General features: G+C 41.2%; 1 protein-coding gene across 5 annotated transcripts in view; it reads right to left on the bottom strand.

The window, feature by feature from the left end:
- Positions 1-23127, bottom strand: part of LOC149205313 (SET domain-containing protein) — a 339426-nt gene that overhangs the window by 173673 nt on the left and 142626 nt on the right. The window lies entirely within an intron of this gene.

The raw sequence follows: 23127 nt of genomic DNA, 5'->3' as shown, positions 1-23127 counted from the left end.
CCAAAACAGTTTGATGAAAGCCTCTATGAGTCTCCTCTACAAAAATTAGGACTTCTTAATTCAGACTTCATATAAGAGCCAACATTCTACAAGTCTACAAGATATGCGGTCTGTATACATTGCCACAACTTCTATGTAAATGCACATTAAATTCACATAAGCATTGTACTAGCCAGGGCTAATTAATGTTGGTGTTTCCAGATTGCGGAACAAAGCAAGGAGTGGAAGCACTCCTTCCCAAAATCCCAGCAGCAAAGCATTCTAGGATCATTCTGTATGTGATATAATTTTTAATGCTTAATAATGCATATATATTCAAAAAGACATGCAAAATGCCAAATTAGTTGCAGAAAATATGAAAATGTAAATTAGAGTTCAACTTGCAGATGAATACTTTATCAATAAGAAATTAAAAGTGCCATCCATATTAGATTAAAGGAACAACCATTTAGTACACATAACATTGTCTGATAATCAAACAAACTTCCAGTGGCCCTGACTTGCTCATATGGTCCCTATGTTTGGTCCATGGCAGTCTGTGGCAAACACCAGGATGAGCTCCACAAGTTGGACATAGTGAATAGTTAAAACCATTTATTAACACTCTCATTAGACAATTTAATTAAAAAGCAAAGTGACTGGATATTTTGAAACTGATTCCTGTGTGCAGATCAAAGGTGCCACTAAAATGGATATCCTCAATGTCCCTTACGACTCAACATATGACAGGTGCCAAACAAGGTATTGATTCTAGAACGATTTGGAATTAATCTGATTTTTAATCTAATGATTAGTCATATTTGAATGTTGTACCATTATTCTTGTGTGTCTCCATATCTGCAAAAAAATCCCAACTCAAATTCTCTTTCAAGTTGGTCACATGCAGTGCAGGAGCACACCTGCATGGATTGGGATTATGCTCCTGACTCATTCCTGTCCAGAGTGCACTTCGACAGCAGGAAGAAAGGGTAGGGGAAGGTAGTGGTGCACTCCCATGCATAACCAGTTATTGCAAAGTAACTTGAGCTTTGAGAAAAATGGAAAATATAACATTTTTCAAACAAAAACTAGCATTCCTCCTATTAGGGCCCCGTACATCTGCCTATGCTCATCTTGTTGAATTTCTATGCTCCTGAGTTATATGATACAAGGAATGCACTGGAAAAATGACCCCCTTAACTTTTGGAAATGGGGAAACATGATAAATATGTATACATATATACATATACATACATACATACATACATATATATATATATTCTGTATGTGATATATTTTTCTATATTTAATAATGCATTCTAGGATTATTCTATATGTGATATATTTTTTATACTTAATAACGCATATATATTCAAAAATACATGCAAAATGCCAAATTAGTTGTAGAAAATATGAAAACGTAAATTAGAGTGCAACTTGCAGATGAATACTTTATCATTAACAAATTAAATGTGCCATCATATTAGATTAGAGCAACAACCATTTATAAAACATAACATTGTCTGATAATCAAACAAACTTCTAGTAGCCCTGACTTGCTCATATGGTACCTATGTTTGGTCCATGGCAGTCTGTGGCAAACACCAGGATGAGCTCCGCATGTTGGACATAGTGAATAGTTAGAACTTAGAACCATTTATTAACACACTCTCGTTAGACAATTTAATTAAAAAGCAAAGTGACTGGATCTTTTGAAACTGATTCCTGTGTGCAGATCAAAGGTGCCACTAAAATGGATATCCTCAATGTCCCTTACGACTCAACATATGACTGGTGCCAAAAAAGGTATTGATTCTAGAATATAATGTTCCTAATTAGGAAAGACAGTGATATGCAAAGCAAAACAATACATGCAACACAAAATTTCAAAACATTCAGTGAACACCCATGAAAACTCCAGAAATGTCAACCAGCTGAGCCATTTTATTAAGTAATTGGAGCAATAGTACAATAGTGTGGAAGGAGTGCACCTGGGCTTGCCTCAATGGCAAGCTTGACAAGACCCAGGTGATAAAATAGCAAGCCCAGATGAAGGAATAAGCTGCTCCAATGATGCCCTGCGCTGCCCCAGTAAACTACACTGTCTGCTGGAAAAACGCTGCTGGAAACCCCACTTCCAGTGCTCAGAAAATTCTATAAAATTAACTCCAAGCTCCTCACAAATAACCCACCAAAACCCAGAAAGGGTTTGCTCTGGTTCTGACCCCCAAAATTTGGCCCCAAATACCACGTCCTCCTCCAACAGCTAGGAAATACAGTCTGCCTGAAAACTCCCAGAAAAATTCCTCCAATCACTCCCAAAAGGCTGAGTCTCGCTGCCCCAAAGCTCTCCTTATTTCTCCCAGCAAAACCCAGCTCCAAAACTCGTCCTACAAACTCCCACATGTGCCCGATAAATAGCTTCTGCACTGGCTTTGGATGCACCAAATCATTGTTGCCTTCAATCAGCAATCTCCTGCTCCAAAACTCCTCAAATAGGCTGATCTCTCCCTGAAGCTCCTATGCCAAATTTCTCTCGGCAATTACTACCCAGAAGACAACTGAAATGACCCAAGTGTATCCCCTCCTACGTCCTCTTGGAATATGCACTAGCTGGGTGAGTGGTTGAGTGTTTAGCTCTGAATCCCTCCAAACTCCTCTCCAAATTGGTATGATGTGACCTCCCTAGGGTGGCACTCAAAGTCCCCCAAAGAAAGGGTGAGCTCTCCGCTTGGAAAACTCGGTGCTGAACAACAAAGTGACCTGGCTAAGCAGCTCGAGCAACAATAGTAAGTTTGATTGGCAAAAGACCCAAAATGAGGCTGAGCTTCTCCTATTTATAATTTGTGAGTTCCTTTTCCCACGTGGGCCCCTCCAACAAGCTCTTCGACCTCCTTTCCTTGGCTATTTGAATTCCTTCCTTGGCAAGTGTGTTTTCCCCTATGCGTGTGGCCCCCACGCTCCACTAGCAAAATATTTCGGCCTCCCTTTTCTCCCAAGTCTTTCTCCCAAAAATTCATGGGTCCCATGGTCACCAAAAATGCCAAAATTGTGGAAATAAACTTGAGACAAATTAATCTAGGAAGGGACATTACAATGTGTTGGAGCCTTATTGCTCCCCGCTATACCACATCCCGAATGAAATGGTACCCGATATCAATGTGCTTGGAGCAGTCGTGGAACACGGGATTCTCTGAAAGGTGAATCCCACTTTGGTTGTCGCAGTAGATCACGGTGGTATCCAACACATGCTCAAATAGCTCACTAAAGAGCTTCCTCAACCAAACAGCTTCACAACAGGCCATACTAGCTGCAATGTATTCGGCCTCGGCGGTGCTTAGAGAAATCGATTTCTGCTTCCTACTCATCCAAGAAATTGAAGCAAACCCCAATGAGAAGCAACATCCAGACGTGCTCTTACAATCCACCACACTGCCAGCCCAATCAACATCAGTATATCCATGTAGCCTCAAATTCTTGGCAGTGTATCTCAGTCCATAGTTGATTGTGCCATGGAGATATCTCAAGAGATTCTTAGCAGCAATCCAATGTATGTGATGAGGCTCGACCATAAATTGACTCAACGTATTCACAGCGAAGCATATGTCAGGACGGGAGTTTACCAAGAACATCAAGGCCCCCACAAGTTGTCTATATTTGGAAGGATTTGTCAATTCGAGCCCAGCAGCACTTCCACATAGCTTCTTGAAGTTGAGTTCCATCAGAGTAGACACAGATTTGCAATCCACCATCCCACATCTCTCAAGCAGCTTCACAATGTCTTTTCCTTGAGAAAGGAAAATCTTACCTAGCTTTTGCCAGACCTCCAACCCTAGGACGTAGTGCATCAGACCTAGGTCCTTCATCTCGAACTCGTAAGCCAACTCCCTCTTCAATTGATAAATGAGAGGATTTGCACCTGTCAGAAAGAAATCATCCACATAAAGGACCAAAATGAGAGGCATGTCTTTTTCAACCTTGAGGTATAGGTTAGGATCAGCATCGCTCCTTGTAAATCCCAGCTTTATAAGATAGTTATTAATCCTCTCGTACCAAGCCCTAGGGACTTGCTTCAACCCATAGAGGGCTTTCTTCAACCTACAAACGTGTCCTTCGATTTTGTACTTCGAAACCCTCAGGTTGTTCTATGTAGACTTCCTCCTTAAGCAAGCCATGCAAGAAAGCAGTCTTAACATCCATTTGGTGTAGGTTCCATCCTTGAGAGGCAGTAAGGGCAATAATGGATCGGATAGTGGTATATCGGGCAACCGGTGCAAATATATCATCATAGTCCACTCCTTCCTTTTGAGAGAAGCCTCAAGTAACAAACCTGGCCTTGTATTTTTCAGCACTCCCATCAGCTCCATATTTGATTTTGTAAAGCCATTTAGAAGTGACCATAGACTTGTCCTTGGGTCTAGGAACCACATCCCAAACATCATTCTTCATGATTGATTCGTACTCATTCATCGCATCCTTCCATACTTGGTGTTTCACGGCTTCTTCGAACGCACATGGTGTTGAAGTTTCTAAGTTTACTTAGTTAGAAACCCTCCATGCACTTTATCTTATTTATTCCTACCTACTTGTTATTTTCCTTAACAAGTTATTTACAATGTAAATACTGAAAATAAACACTAGTGCATGCTCAACATATTACAGATCGGCAATTAAAAGAAACAAGAACAAACACACCATATGACACCATTATTTTTGGACTAATGTCCCCAGAAAAACCCAATGTGGGAAAACTGGTGCAGCTATCTAAGGGTTTTCTTATTAAGCAATATCAGAGTACAATTTGGGTGCCGAAACTGGCCTACCCAACAGAGAATTTCCTTGGCAGTAATACCACTCAGTTTCTGACAAATCTACTAGCTAAAACCCCGAATAATCCTTCCGGCAGCTACTCAGCACCAATCTGCACTAGAAACCCCAGCGTCTAACCCAATCTGGACTGCGTCAGCCTCTCATGGCCCAGCGCTGGCCCTGTGTCAGCCTATCTTGGTCTGCGTCAGCTCTCTGAGCCTCTACATCAACTACGTTGGCCCCTCTGGTGCTCTGCGTAGCACCTAGCTGCCTCTGTGTGGCCCGTCGTGAGCACTGGTTGCTCTTGCGTCTCTCTCTCTGGTTGCTCTGCTGCTCTCCCGACACTATCTCTGCCTCTCTGTCTCTCGATACTCAATGCCCCTCAGCTGCATCTCCCAATCACTAATTCTATCTCTCTTAGCAAACCCTGCTCTAGAGAATAGAATGACTGATCACTCTGGTGTATTCTCCAAGTGACCCTCAAGCCTCCTCTTATACTTTTCCTGTTGACATATCAACGGCTGAGATTAAGTCCCTAATCAACAGCTAAGATTAGATCTGGCTTGATCCATGTCTTTTGGAACATTCTAACACAGTTTCATATTAATCCACATTAATATTTTATTTTCCCTAAGTTTAGACTTAGGGTCTCCATTAAAAATATTAATTATTTTAATATCTCCTGAACTGTTAAGAATCTGCACAAACCCTTTCAGGGTGTTGGAGATCTTATGTGCCCCAACCTCTCCACCAAATTTCGTGGCTAGAGCACACCTGATGCTACTCCAAATCAACACATGGCTCAAATTGAACAATAGTACTCATAGCAGCTAAGTACCCTTGATACCTGTTCGACTTCTTACTTTCACGAAATGTCCCCCCTCTTGGAGCAATATGTCTTTCAGCATCTTCAAGAGTATCTTTGAGCCACAAAGGTCTTTTCCTTGAAGTAGAGGGATCACCAAGAGGTGGATCAATGGGATCCATTAGGCCTTTAACATCGGGCATTTGTTCATTTCCAGCAACATCATCATTGTCCTTCCTTGGGATAGGGAGATCTTTGGCTTTCCTAAGGGCAGAATCTTCATCAAAAGTGAAAACATGGCTTATTTCTACTTCTCTTTGACCAGGCACATAAATTCTATATGCCTTCGAAGTTTCACTGTAACCCACAAATATTCCTTTCTTCCCAGATGCTTCTAACTTGTTTCTTTACTCTTTAGGCACATGAAAATACACGGGACAACCAAATATTCTAAAATGAGAAATATCAAGTTTCTTACCAAAGAAGACTTCTTCGGGTGTCTTGAAATCCAATGCTTGATGTGGGCTCCTATTTTGAACATATATGGCAGTGGTGGCAGCTTCTCCCCATAAGAACTTCGATAGGCCTTGGTCACGAAGCATGGCACAAGTGGCTTCTATGATTGTTCGATTCTTCCTTTCAGAAACTCCATTTTGCTCAAGAGTGTACGGAGTGGTGGTCTGTTAAAATTGGCAACTAGGGCCAAACATCATGTGGGTCATCTTATTCATGGCTGATAATATTTTTATTAGATTCCTCTCGTTGAGAGGTGTAGGATTGATCTACAGATCATCCGATTCCAATAAGTATTTATGGAGATATGAATTTATTTTGATTATGGAATTATTATCAAGCCGACCTACAACTCATGTAGGCTCAGAAGCCCAACAGTCGCATCTATTCAAACATCATCAATTGTGTATAAATACAAGAAGACTTTTCCTCATTTGCACTCACTCATCTCATCACATCTCTCTCTCTACTACGCAGAAAAGAGTCTCTTCTCTACTGCGCAGAAAAGGGTCTCTCCCTCACACATGTGAAGCCGGAAGCTGCTAAAACTGAAGCTACAACTGCAGAAGTAAAGTTTGACCTACGTGGACCAGAAGATCTCCTCATATGAACTGTGTTGTAGGTTCATCTGAACCTCCTCTGAAAGCTACAACTTTTGGTGGTGGAATCAAGTCAATCCGACGGACGATTTGCAAGATATCGACTGCCCTAGTTTGAAGGAAGCTGCTGAAACTGAAGCTGCAACTGCAGAAGTAAAGTTTGACCTGCGTGGACTAGAAGATCTCCTCATCTGAACTGCGTTGTAGGTTCATCTGAACCTCCTCTAGAAGCCGCAACTTTTGGTGGTGGAATCAAGCCGATCCGACGGTCAGTTTGTGAGATATCGTCTGCCCTATTTTGATGATGAAGCCGCTAATGTTGATGGTGTTGATCTATGGTTTGCTACTGCTGATATAAATCAAAATTATTGTACTATTTCTCTCTGCTGAATTATTGAAGATAAAAGAAGATTTGATCAAAGGGTTTCCCCACACATTGTGGGGTTTGTCCCTGGCTAGCCGCCACATCTTGTGTCTCTTGTCCTGGCTTGTTTTTTGTCGATCGTTGAATGTTCTATCTGCACTTTACTTTATGTACATGTGATTGCTAATATGTGGAATATAATAAGAAAAAGAAGTAAACTGTTATAAGCATAGAACATACCATAACTTAGCATGGTATCGAAGCTGAAGTGAAGACAAAGCCCGAGCAAGAGCAAGAGCAATCACCGAAGAGAAGATTGGCAAGGCTATCCTAAAAGAACTATGGGGTCCTCAACACTCTTTCTTGCCGAAAACAAGCTCCATGAGAAAGATGACTATCACAGATGGAAGATGTCTATCGATCTAACCCTAGAAGATTAAGGAGTGCTGGACCATGTAAGAGGCAATATTGTTGAGCCTCCATCAAATGCATCCGCTGCTACCTGGAACAAATGGAAAAATGGAGAAGTCAAAACAAAGAAGATCATCCGGGACTCTATCGACAAGCACTTGGTGGCCTACATCTTTGAACTGACACCTCCAAGGAAATCTACAATAGACTGGTGAGTATATTTAAAGATAATGATGCAAATCAAGTTTTGTTTCTTAGAAATAAACTGAGGGAAATCAAGAAGGGTAAAGATGAGAGTATGCAAGAATACTTCTTAAGAATCATCGAGATCAAGAACGATCTCCTATCTATTGGGGAGACTATTACTGACAGAGAAATGGCACTCACGACTCTTGGAGGATTACCATGCGAATGGTACGTGTTCAGGACTACTCTTCTGAACAATAATGTAATTCCTAGTTTCGAGGAGTTAATGGCCAGCTGCATTCAAGAAGAAACAAGGGTAGAAGAGCAAGAAATGTCCATGCCTAAAGGTCCTCCTGCTGCCTTTTCTTCTCATGCTAAGAAAAGAAATAATTTCGGGACTAAATCAAAAGGAAAGGTTGGACCTAACGGTGGAAAAAAAGGACGATGTTACATCTACGATAAAGTAGGTCACTATGCAAAGGAATGCCCTGATAGAAAGGACTCACACCGAGACGATGATCAAAATCCCTCTCATGGTAATCAAAGGAATGGAAAATCTAATAACAGAGGTAAGAGGAGTGCTGGGAATCAAGGAAGAGGACAACCATTCAAGAAGGCTAGAAATTCCAGGATGTATTAAATGCACCTGACCTCAAAAAGAACCCGGTGTCCATCTCGGCAATGGAAGACAAAGGCTACAAGGTAACCTTCAGCGATGGCAAGGTATGTATATGGAAAAATAATGTTAAAGATGCCTTTACTCTTGGGTTTCGTGTTGATTCATTATATCAGGTCGATGGAAGTCCGCTAGGTATCATGTCTTATGACACATCTCTTCAATCTGAACTTTGGCATCGGAGGTTTGCCCCCCTTCATTATAAAGCTCTACTCGATGTAAGACAGATGGTGACAGGGATGCCCGAATTTCGAGTAGAGAAAGAAGGTGTATGTCTAGGATGTGCCGAAGGAATGCTCAAAAGGGGACCATTCCCCTCAAGCCAAAGCAAGACTTTCGACATATTACAGTTGGTTCACTCAGGCATATCTAAGGCTGGCATTAATAGGGAGACTACTACACCACATACTCCCGAGCAGAATGGTGTGGCAGAAAGGAAAAACCGTACGATTGTGGAAGCTGTCTCTATGGGTAGATGATGTAACAATGCCGATGTGGAGGAACCCATGGATCCTATTTATCCACCTGAGCCTTCCTCTTCTAGGAAGAGGCCTTCATGGCTTAGGGGGATACTTGATGATGCTAAAGGACATGTTGCACACCGAGGAACCTTCCGTGAAAGTAAGAAACCTAACAGGTATCTAGGATGCCTGACCATCATGAGCACGATCATACAAAATGAGCCTTCATCATTTTCATATGTCGTCAAGCATCAAGTATGGAAGGATGCTATGACCAAAGAATATGAGTCTATTATGGAGAATGATGTCTGGGAAGTAGTTCCCAGACCCCAGGACAAGACAATTGTTACTTCAAAATGGCTTTACAAGATAAAGTTGCAGCAGATGGAAGTACGGAATAGTATAAGGCTCGTTTTGTTGCTCGTGGTTTCTCCCAGAAGGAAGGTATAGACTATGATATTTGCACCTGTTGCCAGATATACGACCATCCGCTTGATCATAGCCCTTGTGGCTTCACAAGGATGGAACCTACATCAGATGGATGTCAAGACCGCGTTCTTGCACGGTTCGATCAAAGAAGAGGTCTATGTGGAGCAACCCAAAGGATTTGAGATTTATGATTGAAAATCTCATGTATGCAGGTTGAAGAAGGCTCTCTATGGGTTGAAGCAAGCACCCCGAGCATGGTATGAGAGGATCGATAGCTACTTGATGAAGCTGGGATTCACTAGGAGTGAAGCTGATCCTAACCTTTACTTTAAGGTTGAAGATGACAAGCCTCTCATACTGGTGTTGTATGTGGATGACCTCTTTCTAATAGGTGCAGACCCTCTCATTCACAAATGTAAGAGGGTGTTGGCTTCTGAATTTGAAATGAAGGACCAAGGACTTGAAGTGTGGGAAAAGCCAAGGGAAATTTTCCTATCTCAAGGAAAATATGTGGTAAAGATATTGGAAAGATTCAGTATGATGGACTGCAAGCCTATGACTACCTCGAGGATCTTAACTCTTAGAAGTTATACGGTAGTGATGTTGGACCAGATTTGGGAAATGCCTTTGAGTTTCATAAACTCATTCGCATTGATGTTCTTGGTGAACCTCCGTCAGAACATATGTTTTGCAGTTAGCATTGTGAGCTCATATTTGGTTGAGCCTCACTGGATCAATGCCAAGAATCTTATGAGATATCTTCGTGGCACAATTACTAATGGGTTAAGATACACTGCCGGAGATGTAAGACTACTTGGATATACTTATGCTGATTGGGCAGGCAGTGTCGTGGACCGTAAGAGCACTTCCGGGTGCTGTTTCACCTTGGGATCTGCTTCAATATCCTGGATGAGCAAGAAGCAGAAGTCGGTGGCTTTGAGCACCACCGAAGCAGAATATATTGCTGCTAGCATGGCCTCCTGTGAGGCAATCTGGTTGCGAAAGTTCTTTAGTGAGCTGTTTGGATTTACATTGGATACCACTGTGATTCTCTGTAACAACCAAAGGTGGGATTCAATTATTGAGGAATCTCGTATTCGTCGATTGCTCCAGCAGATAGACATCATCTGGGATATGGTAAGTCGATGAGCAAGGAGGCTCCATCGCATTAAGATGATGTACAGGTCAATACACCTTGTCAAAGCCCCGAGGAAAGATCTAATCTGTGATTTTCCCAAACGACTTGGAGTAATCAAGAAACCCTTGTACAAGGGTCCTGCATGTTGCATATATTCAGCTTGGGAGCTCTGAGGGCTTATGGTTCTTACTGGAGCAATATACGACCACAGGGTGACTCACCCTCCCCTGGTGGTGCACACTGGAACAAGATGATTCGCTCTCTTGTGGAACAGGATGATTCGCTCTCCTGTGTAGCAGGATGATTAGTTCTCCTGTGAGGCCTGGATTGATGTGTTCTCCATGGTGATTGTAGTAGGATTGATGTGTTCTCCTGTGAGGCCCGGATTGATGTGTTCTCCATGGCGACTGTAGCAAGATTGATGTGTTCTCCTGTGAGGCCTGGATTGATGTGTTCTCCATGCCGACTGTAGCAGGATTGATGTGTTCTCCTGTGAGGCCTGGATTGATGTGTTCTCCATGGTGACTGTAGCAGGATTGATGTGTTCTCCTGTGAGAACTGGATTGATGTGTTCTCCATGGCGGCCTGGATTGATGTGTTCTCCATGGTGATTGTAGCAAGATTGATGTGTTCTCCTGTGAAGACAGGATTGATTAGTTCTCCTGTCGAGGCATCCTACCCATGTAGTCTGGGACTCATGGGAAGTACCTCTCATCTTATCAATGAGCAGGAAAATGAAGTTAGGGACCATAGTAGTACCGATGGACGCATCATTGTATCTATCGTACTCCCTACGCTAGGATGACCTCCATTGATCTGGGATCAATGATACTGGTCTGGGACCAGTGGTGGGAGTTGTACCATACTATGACGCTGACTTCGGGTCAGTTGACACTGGTCTGGGACCAGTGGTACATACTCTGAGACTGACTTCGTGTCAATGCAGTACTAGTCTGGGACCAGTGAGAGTGGTACATACTATGATGCTGACTTCGGGTCGGTTGAGACTGGTCTGGGACCAATGGTAAACTCTCTGAGACTGCGATACTGGTCTGGGACCAGTGGTAGGAGCGGTACCTACTATGACGCTGACTTCAGGTCTATTGAGACTGGTCTGGGACCAGTGGTACACACTCTAAGACTGACTTTGAGTCAGTGGAGGATGATACTGGTCTAGGACCAGTGGAGTTGTACTCACTATGACGCTGACTTCGGGTTGGTTGAGACTGGTCTGGGACCAGTGGTACATACTCTGAGATTGACTTTGAGTCAGTATGATACATCCTCGATCATTTCTTCTTCTTCATAATTCGGACAAAAGCAGAGCAAAACAGAACAATGCAAGAGTAGAGTAGAACAGAGCAGAACAATACAAATTAGTACAAGGCAGAACAAGACAAAGCAGAACAGGCAGAATAGAGCAAAGCAGGTCAAGGGTTAGGTTCTATAGGGCAGTGCATTTGATGGATGAATAGTAGAAACCGACAGACAAATTGCAGATGAAGTTCTCCCTAGTTGAGAGGGAGTGTTAAAATTGGAAACTAGGGCCAAACTTCGTGTGGGTCATCTTATTCATGGCTGATAATATTTTTATTAGATTCCTCTTGTTGAGAGGTGTAGGAATGATCTAAAGATCATCCAATTCTGATAAGTATTTATGGAGATATGAATTTATTTTGATTATGGAATTATTATCAAGCCGACCTACAACTCATGTAGGCTTAGAAGCCCGACAGTCGCATCTATTCAAACATCATCAGTTGTGTATAAATACAAGCGAACTTTTCCTCATTTCCACTCACTCATCTCATCACATCTCTCTCTCTACTACGCAGAAAAGAGTCTCTTCTCTACTGCGCAGAAAAGGGTCTCTCCCTCAGACATGTGAAGCTGGAAGCTGCTAAAACTGAAGCTATAACTGCAGAAGTAAAGTTTGACCTACGTGAACCAGAAGATCTCCTCATATGAACTGTGTTGTAGGTTCATCTGAACCTCCTCTGAAAGCTACAACTTTTGGTGGTGGAATCAAGTCAATCTGACGGACGATTTGCAAGATATCGACTGCCCTAGTTTGAAGGACGCTGTTGAAACTGAAGCTGCAACTGCAGAAGTAAAGTTTGACCTGCGTGGACTAGAATCTCCTCATCTGAACTGCATTGTAGGTTCATCTGAACCTCCTCTGGAAGCCGCAACTTTTGGAGGTGGAATCAAGTCGATCTGACGGTCAGTTTGTGAGATATCGTCTGCCCTACCTTGATGATGAAGCCGCTAATGCTGATGCTGCTGATCTAGGGTTTGCTACTGCTGATATAAATCAGATTTATTGTACTATTTCTCTCTGCTGAATTATTGAAGATAAAAGAAGATTTGATCAAAAGATTTCCCCACACATTGTGGGGTTTGTCCCTGGCTAGCCGCCACATCTTGTGTCTCTTGTCTTGGCTTGTTTTCTGTCAATCGTTGAATGTTCTATCTGCACTTTACTTTATGTACATGTGATTTCTAATATGTGGAATATAATAAGAAAAAGAAGTAAACTATTATAAGCATAGAACATACCATAACTTAACATGGTCTCCCTCTTAATACCAGCCTCTCTACAAAAATCATTGAATTCATTTGATTCATATTTGGTTCCATTATCGGTCCTCAATATTTCGAACTTCTTCCCTATTTTATTTTCAACCAAGGCTTTGAAATAATGAAACCATTTGAATACTTTGTCCTTCTTCAAGAAATAGATCCACGTTTTGCGAGAGAAGTCATCCACAAAAATTGCATAGTATAAGTATCATCCTAATGATGTTACGGGCAACATACAAGATAGATCAGAATGGACCAATTGAAGAATGTCGGTAGTTTGACTTTCACTTGAGGGGAATGGTCCCGTTGTAAGATTTCCAGTTGCACAACCTTGGAAAACACCTTCATGATTTATGTTGAACTCGGGCATACCTGTGACCATCTTGTTGAAGAATCTAGGGCATCGAGGTTATGGAGAGATTCTTCTGACGATGATAACTAATTGTGAAGTACTTTTTACTTTTCTTATTAGCACAATCTTCTCTTATTATTATTAGTGTATGTTCTCTTTCTTCATCAAACAGTTACCAAAACAAAAGGAGACAAGAACACAAGATGTTGGCTCTCAGCCAAGGCAAAACCTCTCTCTCCTAGAGAGGAAAACTCTTTTGCAAATTTCTCTTATTGAAGCTTCAATTGACAAATGCCAAACCCTAGACCCTTGACAAGAAGATCCTCCAAGCACAAGTCAAGCCTTTCCTTTCGAACCGAGATCAATTCCTCCTATTACACCTTGACCTTCTTCTTCATCCTCCTTCAAGTGATAGATTTGTTGTAGGAACCCTAGTTATGCATACCCTAGGAGAAACACGCTTCCTTATTGTTCTTCGCTTGAGGTGGAGCCTTCTTTGATTGAGGAGAAGACCTTATTCTTGACTCATCCAATCTCTCTTCCTTACTATAGTTACAGATCTGAGATGGCTGCAGACTGCAATCTGGTCTCTTTCCTTCGCACGTGTGGGAGGATATCTTCACGAATTGATGCTTTACTTGTCCTTTTTCCTTCGCTTTAAGTGTCTCTTCCTTCGCTTGATGAGGAGGCCTAATTAGTGACCTTCCACTAGCTCAACCGAGAATCTTCTTATCACTGTGATGGCTGATCTGATATAGCAACAGAATGAACCCTTCCTCTTCGCACGTGTGATAGAAATCTGTCTCTAGATCAGTCCCCCAACTTCAGCTAGGATGCTCCTCCTTACTCGTTGAAATAGAGACCCTTCTCTTTCTTTTTCGCACCTCTTTTAACCCTTTCCTCTTAATTGATTTCAGAGATCACGTCATGCCTCTTTGGTGAGGTCGAATGGCCCTATATATAGGAGTTTGTCCCTCCTATTGAACAAACTTGATCAATTGAGGCCGACTTGTCCTTTAAATTCCGAATTACTTCTTTTTGTTGAGGCCAACATATGGAGGAGGCTTATGACTTTGCTTGGAGGTCATTCTTTGATTCTAATACATAGATTTACATAGTGTAACATGCCCACATGGGTCTTCAATAATTACATTGACTCTTTGACTTTCCTAGAAGCACTTAAACATGTGCTTGACCTATCAAATGGGCAAAAAACCCATTTTTATAAATGACAAAATTAATAATTCTTTTCTTTTACAAGTACAAAGATCAAAATTACATTTATGAAGACCGAACCTAGTTAGACTTTCTTCAACACATCTTCCTTACACAAGTCATAAGAAGATTTAAGAGAAGTATCACAAGTCATAGCTCCCAAAGGACTTCCTCCAACTTGATAGAGACCTTCAACCCTAAATCCAAGTGTAAATGCATCTTTAGGGTTTCTTCGCCAAATACGTACCTTTCCATTAATGAATGCTACCTTGAAGCCTTTATCTTCCATTGTGGAAATAGACACCAGGTTCTTCTTCAAATCGGGTACATACAATATTTCTTGTAGATGAAGGGTTTGACCTTGATTTAAGTGAAGAGTGATAGTCCTTTTCCCTTTCATGGGGTAGGTGGCATTCTCTCCAAGTATGATCTCCAAATTAGCCTTCTTTTAAATCAAATTTGAGAGGGCCTCCTTGTACCTGGTGAAGTGCCTTGAGGCTCCACTATTAATCAACCAATCATCCAAAGTATCCAGAGGAGAGGCAGTAGTGAGGGCGGAAATAAGATAAAATTATTTTTGTTTTTCTACAACATTAGTTTCCTCATATCTAGAATTTCTCGTCCTTTTGGGAGTTCAACCATTACCATATCGAGCAGCGGGAGCATTCCCCTTTCCTTTATTGTTGAACATGGTGTTCCTTTGATTGCCATTGCCTTTGAAATTGTTGTGATTGTTGTTATTGTTGTTGTTGTTGTTGTTGTCATCCCATGGAATATCCTTCATGTGAGGCCACTCTCTAGCATAGTGGCCAAACCTGTTGCAATTGTAGCACCTTCCTTTTCTTCCTTCTTTGAATCCCTACTTGAATCCTTGACTTTGTCTTTATGGACCAGCATTGTTCTTCCTCTTCGCATGAGCAAAGAAAGCAGTAGGTTTATTTCCATTTGAAGGCTTGTCTATCTCCATCATCCTCGTCTCTTCTTGTGTGCATCTAGCCAATAATTCATAGAAACTAGGAATTTTGTCATTGTTAAGAATATGGTGTTAAACACATCCCATGCTCGTGAGACCTCCAAGAGAAATGAGAGTGAGCTCCCTGTCAGCAACAACTTCTCCAATAGATAGAAGATCATTCTTGATTTATGTAATCCTCATGAAGTAGGATTGGATAGACTCCCCTTTGTCCATCTTGATGTCCTTCAACTTGTTTTTGAGAAAGAGGATTTGATTTGCATTGTTCCCTTTGAACATCCCAACCAGTGTACCATACATCTCCTTAGATGTTTCTAAATCAGAAATATAAGCAACCAAATGCTTTTGAATAGAGTCTATAATGATTATTTTACCTTTGACCTCACCTTTCTTGTATTTCGTCTTTGCAGCAGCAGGCGCATTTAAAGGAGGCTCCGCCACTCTTCCCTTTACATAGTCCATAGCATCATTCTCTTCCAAAGTCAACTTTCATGCATGATAGTCAAATTTTTCCTTGAGCTTATCCTCAGATTTGAAGTATGATGTAGTCGCCATTGAAGCTAGACCAATATTATTGTCCAACAACTCTTTTCTTAATGATTGTTTTTCTGTCTCTTGCTTGGCTTTGTCTCCACCTAGGCTCTAATACCACGTTAAATTTACATAACAATGGTTTGTTCTATGCTTAGCACAATTACTTCAATATTCCATAAGTAACCCAATAGCAATTTCCAATTTAGATTTCCAGTAGTAATCACATTAACCATTAATCACATTGACAGCAAAATTAGATAGAACATAAAATAATATGCAGAAGACAAGCCAAGACAAGAGGACACCAGATTTGGTAGATGCCAGGGGAAAACCCTTTGATCAATACTTCAAAGTCAGAATTCAAAACTCAAATTTACTTACCCAATTCAAAGTTAAAGCAGCTCTGTCAATTTCTGCAGCCAAACTTCAACCCTAACCAGAAAGACAATGTTGGTCAAAGCAGCAATAGAATGTCCTCAAAACATTGCAGACTTCCCAGCAAAACTCAGCCTAATTTGGAGGTCAAAGTTGGCCCAAAACAGCGACAAAGTCAACAGTCAAACTCAGTCAAACTTGTTGTCCCAAAATCTGTGATCACCTGCAATTTGGTCTACGGTCAAAGTGCTAAGAAAACCTCGGTTTCTATGCCAAAAGTTGTGGCTTGTTGAGACAGAAATATCCCCAAAAGATCGAATTCAAATGGTGCCCAAAAGGTGTTGGTCAACGTTGGTCAAACTGTAGTCAACTCTGTAATTTCGGCCCTATAATCCAGCGTCTAAAATTCGTCCTTCTTGATCGACATGAGTGAGAGAGACGAATGCCCAATGTAGTACGAACCAATGACAGAAGGAGAGAGAATGTGTGAATGAAGAAGATGCCAAATCAGTTGAAAGGTCACTTGTATTTATACAAGTCATTGAGGGTGAAGTGACACATTCATTGGGTTTTCTGAGCCTACATGATGATGTGCCCAACCTTGACAATTTGCACATGTGTGGGCATAAATTCAAAATCACACTTTTGCTTGTCCAAATGACATGATCTTTATATCAATTTTGGTCCTCTCGAAAAGAGGAATTTAATGCAATCATCATCTCCATCAAATGAGTTGTCCTTAGGTGGAATTTGGCCCTAGTTGCCAATTTTAACATCCCTACAATCCTCAACAAAATGGTGTGGCTGAAAGGAATAACCAATCTATTGAAGAATGTGTTAGAGTGATGCTGAATGACCAAGACCTTCCCAAATTCTTATGGGGAGAAGCCTTTGTAACAAAATTCTATATACAAAATCGAAGTCCTCACAGAATTCTTAATGATATGATTCTGGAAGAAGCATTCACAGGAAAGAAGCCAAATGTTGATGATCTCTAAATTTTTGGATGTCCCGTATACATTCACATTCCCAAGGACAAACGGAAGAAGTTGGACCCTACAGGTATAAAAGGCATCTTTGTTGAATATAGCACCTCTCTAAAGTGTGCAGAGTCTACATCAATGAAGAACACCAAAATGAAGTAAGCAGAGATGTCATTTTTTATGAAATCATTGTGTTAGCGCTTGAAATTTCACCTCAGGTTGAGAAAGGTAAACCTCAAGGCAACATTAAACCACTTCGCCTCGTAGCTAGCCCTACGGGGCGGGAGAGGGCTCTCTCCGGTCTATCTCGGTGAGATCTTCAATGGATGAGATGACCAATAGGGTAACACTGATTTTAGGCTAGTAAACTGATCAAAAAGGTTGATTTGGGGTTTTTAGGGTTTTTGGTGGCAAATTGAGGGGATGGCAATTTTGGGTGCGGGGATTGGACACAGTTTCTACAGAGGGTTCTTTGGGGCGAGGTAGGATACAGTATTGATGCCTTTGATTGAGGTGGATGGTCAGGAATGACAGGTGAGGAGCTAAGGAGAGCAAACAATAAATTTGAATTCTCCTTAAATAGTAGAAAACATTGAAATTAAACAAACTTAAAAGCAGAGCATGACAGTCATGAATTCTTATTTTAACACTTCGTTTGCTTAATGTGCAGAAGGAAAAGAAAGGAAATGATTCACATAACACACTTACAGGTACATAGAGAAACACACCATCAATACATGTAACCACAAGAATCCCAAAAAGGACTGCAAAACCCTGGTCTTCCTTAGCCAAAAATTGCAGAGATACAGTGAATAATACAATGATAACTTCTCCCTCAAGAGTCCAACCATGAAAATGAGCAAGAAAGTACATAATATAGATCATCTAACATCTTTCCCTGCCTCTAGGGGTCGAGCTCACTATCCTAGGAGTTGTTTCAACCACTTCTAAACTAAGCACTGAAAACTAGGCAGTCAAAACAACTTGCCTCTATAAGCTAGGAAACCAATTCATTCATTTAATTTTCACCCTTTTCATGAATGAATCTTCTAGAAGAGGTACATAAGTGTAAAAGTGTCATAAAAGTACATTAATTACATCAAAGAGCATAATAATCCACCCCAAAAAGTCAAACAGGGTCAAACTGCGTTTTTCTGAACTGTACACTGAAATCTGGAGAAGTTTGCCTGACGGGTCGCGCGCCTCTGCCTGACAGGTCGCGTGCCTTTGGGACCACATTTGGGGCACTTCCCGGTGTCCAAATTGAGCAAGAGTAGGCTTGTTGGAAAGGTCTGTGAGTCTACTTTCCAACCCAACTGGAATTTCTGAATTTGGTGGTCATTTGCCCCTCCAAAATTGCAATCTCCCGACACTGCTTTCTGTGTCTCAAAAATGTGGCAGAAAGTCATTTTTTGCTCCTTTTTTGACTTTCTGGAGGCCCAAAACTTCATAAAATCTCAAGTCCATTGATGAGCATATGTAACTTCTCATGACAAATCTGGAAATGCTAAGTTTTTGCAAAATGGAGTTGCCAGGATGAAGGGTCGCGCGAGGGGTGAGACCCGTTAATGGAGAAAACCTGTAATTGCCTGAAAAAACCAAAATTTACCCAAAATACTCAAAATTTCTTGGGATTTGTGCTGTGGCTGGGCTATTTAGTGCCTTGGTCCTTCAGTGAAGCCTCGGCCAAGATATGGAGGGGATCGGGCCTCTTTCTCCTTTTTTGTGCTTTGGCCAACCGCCTTTGGAGCACCTTCATTTTTGCCTTGCATACGTGCATTCGGGCCCAATAGTGGTTTTTCATGTTCTAGAGCAGGCTCAACTTCTGGTGTTGACTCACGATCATCACTTTGCTCATAGTCGGTTTCGGTTTCTGACATGGTTTCAGGGGCAAAGTAACTGAAATGTACTGCTGCTTCTGCTTTGAAATCTGATGTTTTAACTGTTTTTAAATGCTGTCTCAAGGGGACAAGTAGCACAAGGGAAATGTTAGGGAAGGGAGACTTGGAAGGGAAACTGGGAAAAATATATGAAACAGGGGTTAAAGAGAGGAATCATGACATCAACATCATCATACAATTTCATTTGCAAGGATGTTATGGAAGGTAGGGTTTAGGGTTTGATTTCTTAGGGAGAGGGGTAGGGTTTAAGGCTCTTAGCAAATTTGGAAGGGAAATTTAAATAAAATGATAAGGAATATGTAATGGGAGGTGGACAATAGGAAAGAAAAGAGATACCTCAAAACAGCATAATAAACCCTAACAATTTTGACAACTTCAAGCCCAAAAGCACAATGGAGACTTTTACTTGCAAATGGAGACTTTTATAAATACAATCATGACCTTCTTGAACTGTAGCAAGCAATAATTTTTCATAATTGAGGGCCTACCTTGCAAAATTTAGCAAATTGTGGTTCCTTGGCAGCTTGCTGGTAACTTTCTGTGGAGGAAACCCTAATAGGTCGCGCGCACTGCCCAAGGGGTCGCGCGCCCTCAACGGGTCGCGCCTGTGTAATTTTTACACTGCTGGAGGTGCCCTGACGGGTCGCGCTTTTGCAGGAGGCTTTTGGAGGCCTTCCCGGTGTCAGAATTAGGTGCAGGATAGCTCGTTGGAAAGGTCTTTGAGTCTACTTTCCAACCCAACTGGAATTTTTCAATTTGGAGTTCATTTGCCCTATCAAAAATCAAATCTCCCAAGACTGGTCAAAAAGTGCCAAATGAGGCTGCCTCAAGGAAGAGTGCTGTTGCAGTCAACTTTTGAATGTCTTCCTCAACCCCAAATTTAGCTCATGATAGCTCATTGGAAAGCTCTTTGTGTCTAGTTATCATTTTACCCATCAAGCAAATCATTTGGCCAACCAATCTAGGAGAAAACTTGATTTTCCCAAGGTCACTTCAGAGGTGTCTTTGATTCTCCTGAGGCAACGGTATTCTTGACATTTCTCTCAAACCATGACACCTGTGTAAAAAGTGAAGGAGGTTTTTCTTCTTTGGCATGTTATGGACAAAAACCTCTCTCAGTTTTCCAAAATTCATCTTTTATTGCTCTGGAACATCATTTGAGTGCGACTTGTCCCGATGTGTGAAACAAGGAATTTTGTCGAAATGAAGCGAAATGAAGGGGATAGGGTGCTTCTAAATTCTTGAGGAAATTTTTGGGAGTAGGGAGGGATGTTAGGAAGCAGGGGAAAATGGAATCTCAGAGATTGAGCGAGGGGAAGGGGTCCAAAAGGGCAAAACACAGGCCCAACCTAGAAAATTGCCAGGTTGTAGCTAGAAACTAGGGTTTGTGCAAAAATGAGGATTTTGGGGGATCTCAGTGATGGGAAGCATTTGATAAGGTACTTTAAGGATAGGGGAAAGTGTATGAACATCAGGATTAATGATTTGACTGTCCAAGAGATATTTCCATCAAAACCCTAGGAGAGGGAAATGACCTTGCCAAGGCACAACTGAAGCATGAACAAGGTGTAACATGACCCAATGGAACCTAATATGATGATGACAACTCTCTGAATGATGATACACTCAGCTGAATGATGACATGGACTAACATTTGGGCAACTTTGAAAGGAGTGAAAACAAACCCTAGATCTAATGCCTAGTGACCAAATTTTGCTTGAAGACTCACTGAAATGACAAAATTTGACCTTGACACTTCAAAATCACTTTGTAAGAGCACATTTGATCACTGGAGGAAGGCTGGAAAGACTGACACTAACATTGGCTCCAATGGGGATGGTAGCTCCTTGGAGGTGCCAAGAACCTCAGACCTCTGGGAAAGCAGACTAGTGTCTTATCTATTGGGCAATGGAGTCAAAAACTCAAACTACAATGCATGAATGAAAACCGACACAAACTAACTTAACAACAAGACTGAAAATTGACTCACAAAGGACTCATGACTCAACTAAAAACTGACTCGATATTTAAACACAATCGACCAACTGAAAATGATGCTCAAAGTGGAACTTATTCATTAAAACCTACTCTAACAGTTTCATTCATCACAGGATCAAGTGAAATGAAACAACCAATGCAACCAAGTAAGCATCTCATCTGTTGTTCGAATTCTCTGCAAGTGCTCACTTATGAACAACAAGAGAGAACTACTGAAAGGCAACTCCCATGACAACTTAGAAACAGATCCATTGAATGATATGGCTTCTCTATCCACCTCCAAAAACATTGCATAAGGATCTTGAAATTCAAGCACACTAGAACTTAGCTCATCCAATGGATTACTTCTCGTTTCCTCATACCATGAATGCAAATTGTGATCTGAGCCTTGTGACGAGACCTCTGCTGAAAATGAGAAAGAAACTGACTGCCGGATCAAATTCATATCAGCACATGTTTCAAGCTCACATGTGGTCAATGGAGAAATACTTTGACTGCAAACCTCATCCAAAACATCAGCTATTGGATCATGAAAAGCTTGAAAAGACTGCTGCAACCCATTTTCTATTGGTTCCAATGTGATTACATGATTGCCTATATGCTGTTCATCCTTCACTGAAGATGGACTATGCAAATTTCCCTTCAAATACTGAAATGATTCAAAACAGAAAGGTAGGGAACCTTCTTGTATCATTTGATCAAATATGTCAGCTTCCATGCTTTCATCTGCAACTTGACAACCAATGGCATTTGGGGGCTGCAAATCTGAATATGAGAAGTCTGGAACAAGGTTTTTATTGCCTTCAAGATGGTCTAGATCAAGACTTGTTGACAGCTGATTTCTAATTTCATGAAAGTTGTCTCTAATGAACTGACATGAATCAAAACAAAAAGGCAAAGATCCTTCACTTACTTCAAACTTTGCTGCACTTTCCTCATCACTGTCATAGCTGATATGTGATGGCTGAACATTGTTTTCAAACTGCTGAAAATGAACTTCCTCCTCCCACAAACTAGCTGCTGATTTGTCTGCAAGATTAGCTTCTGTTCGGAGAACATAATCATCATCATACTGATCATACTGAGGCAAATCATCGGTATAAAACATATCATCAAGCATGCAAGTCATATCAACAGTTCTTTCTTCGCCAAGGTGATCTACAAAACAATCATTATCAGATCTATAACAATTGGCATCAAAAAGAAAATGATTTGAATCAGCAACTTGTTCTTCTTCAATCAGCGCGCCATGATCTCGAACATCATAAGCATTCCTTGCGTTGATCTTGTCCATCATCTTTTCCACTGCACTTGCCAAAATGTCAAGCTTCACCTCTAGAGATGTCGATTTTTCCGGATCTATGTTTTTCATCTCTTCTTCTTTCAACCTTGCCCTTCGGATCAACAGATGAGCTTCTACATTTACTGCACTGTTTTGCATCTCGTGAAGTGTTGCAATATCCCTTTCTCTCAGCTAAAACTCCATCTCCGGATCAAAGGCACCCGGATAGTGCAAGAGAGAAGATCTAAGAGTAGGCCTTATATCAACTGGCATTGAATAATAAACTTGGTTAAATCTGGTTGAAAACTGTTGTACTGTCTCCCCTGGCAATCTTTTCAGCGGGTTATACTCTTCTACAATCAAGAAAAGGTTCTGCCCGATCATCCACCTGTCGAGAAAAACTTTGACGAATTGCTGGAAATCTGAGATGCTCGCATCAGGCAGGGTTTTGAACCAACTCTTCACTTTGGCTTGCAAAGAAGGAGCAAAAAGCCTTATACTAACATCTTCATCATCAACTTCAAAAAGATCTAGAAAAGTCTCAACATTCTGCACATGTTG

This window comes from Pinus tabuliformis, chromosome 1_2 (assembly GCF_031772625.1).
Source record: "Pinus tabuliformis cultivar Carrire ecotype Pingquan chromosome 1_2, CPIR1, whole genome shotgun sequence".
In the NCBI taxonomy this organism is placed as follows: domain Eukaryota; kingdom Viridiplantae; phylum Streptophyta; class Pinopsida; order Pinales; family Pinaceae; genus Pinus; species Pinus tabuliformis.
This window is presented reverse-complemented; position numbering and strand designations above follow the sequence as displayed.